Genomic DNA, 2,500 nt, shown 5'->3' on the forward strand with positions numbered 1-2,500 from the left:
CGTTAGTAGGGCTTTAGTATGAGTAGGACGTTAGTAGGGCTTTTAGTATGAGTAGGACGTTAGTAGGGCTTTTAGTATGAGTAGGACATTAGTAGGGCTTTTAGTATGAGTAGGACGTTAGTAGGGCTTTTCGAACACATGCCTGTGTTAACATAAGTGAGGAGGTAGGGAGGACGCACTGAGCATGCCCAGATCCTTAATTGGTTAATAATGACTGACGCTGCTCTCTGATTGGTTGAAAAATAGCCAAACAGCCAATTAGGAAAAAGCAATTATAGTTAAAAGAATATGTTGATCAAAATTAAATGGCCGTTCACCACACCAAAACAAGAAGTTAATAAGACCAGAAATGCAGCATTTTAAACCAGATTGTACTGAGAAATACAGAGAGTATTGTGGAGCTGATCATTTCCTTTTAGGTTAACTAATTAGGATATGGCTAAAATGTAACCGACATTCATTCATATGAAAATTATACGCACTATAGCTTTAAACAATACAATTACTATTAAAGACCTACTTCACCAGTTGGAATATGAAGGTGTATTGAACTCGGAGATCCTATTTAGTATAAATGTGCAATTTTTTTTTAAATCGGATCATCCTAGCCTGAGAAAAGGCAGAAAGAGTGTTTTATGGTCTCACTGTCTAACCCTACAGTTTCCTTCTTGTGACATCACAGTAAGGGCTAGGATTAACAGGACAGCTGAGGCCAAGGGAAGACTGAGGGAAGACTGAGGGAAGAAAAACCTCATTCATTATATTATAATAGTGATTTTATAATGATAGAACGCTGGTTCCGTATGGGTGAAGTATTCCTTTAAGATTACTTCTAGTACAGGGTCAGTCTGCTGTTAAAAAACAAATACAGTAAGTGCTCTGTCTATGTGTCAATATGTTTCTTATGTTGCACTGAAAGTCTTTTCACTTGTCAGGTGTTTTTCCACAAATAAAGGAATCTGAGTTCACACACACACACACACACACACACACACACACACACACACACACACACACCCACACACACACACACACACACACACACAGTCTGTTAGCACGGTGAAACACACACACACACACACAGTCTGTTAGCACGGTGAAACACACACACACACACACACACACACACACACACACACACACACACACACACACACACACACACACACACACACACACACAATCTGCGTTATTGATCAGCTCACTCAGAGACCGATTTCAATTGATATTATTTTAACATTTGAATCAAAAGTCAGAAAAGATTCTCACAATATTATAAATCCAAGTCCCTTCTATATGTAGCCTCCAGGTAAACTGACCCCCTCTCCTCCTCATGTGTTAAGCCGACTTTAGCGCCTGTTTTTCGGCTTGTGTGTCGCGTTCACTCACCCTCTCAGTGGAGCCCCGGAGCACCAGAACCACCAGCATCGGGACGAGCCTCCACATCCATCCTCCGCCCGACCCCTCCATGCACAAGTCAAGTCACCCGCTTTTCAGACACTATTTCTGGGGTAAACTTCGGATACACTTCGGCCAACTCCCGGTTCTTCTCGGATAAGTTCGGATAGGCTTAGTTTTATGGTTCTTTCCTTTTATTAGACCGGGTCCGTGCAGCTAATCCTGCCCGCCCAGAGCAACCTGTTGCGGGGATGGAGAGGCAGATTCAACCCCCGCTGCCTTCGGGAGTCAAACTAGCAACACGCAGCAACCGACCTCCGGCGAACGCTGTCAAAATAAAAGCCTGTTGCGTTCATAGGCGCCTACTATGCCTGCACTGTTTTAGGAAAGCAAGGCAAGGCAAGTTTTTTTCTATTATATAGCACAATTCAGACACAAGGCCATTCAAAGTGCTTTACAGGGGCAAGATTAAAATACACAACACACATTAGAAAAGCGAATGAATAACATTTATATAAAATAAAAATGTCAGGTTAAAAGGGAAACAGAAAAGTCTTCAGACTTGATTTAAAGGAGCTGAGAGTTGCAGCAGACCTCAAGTTATCTGGGAGTTTGTTCCAGAGATTTGGAGCATAAAAACTGAAAGCTGCTTCTCCTTGTTTAGTCCAAACTCTGGGGACTGTAAGTAGACCTGTCTGTCTGTCTGTCTGTTTGTCTGTCTGTCTGTCTGTCTGTCTGTCTGTCTGTCTGTCTGTCTGTCTATACACTGAAAGCTGCTTAAACTTATACTACATTAAAGGCCTACTTCACCGGTTTGAATATGAAGGTGTATTGAATTCTGAGATCCTATGTAGTATAAATGTGCAAAAAAAAATTAAAATCGGTTCATCCTAGCCTGAGAAAAGGCAGAAAGAGTGTTTTTTTAACCCTATATTTCTCTTTCTCGTGACATCACAGAAAGAGAAATATAGGGTTAAAAAAAACGTACTTTGTAAATATTACTGTGATGTCACAGTAAAATACATCACAGTAATATCTATACAATACACCTTCATATTCAAATTGGTGAAGTAGGCCTTTAAAACATTTAAACAGACAGAAG

This window comes from Ammodytes marinus, assembly GCF_949987685.1.
Source record: "Ammodytes marinus genome assembly, chromosome: 3".
NCBI lineage: Eukaryota > Metazoa > Chordata > Actinopteri > Uranoscopiformes > Ammodytidae > Ammodytes > Ammodytes marinus.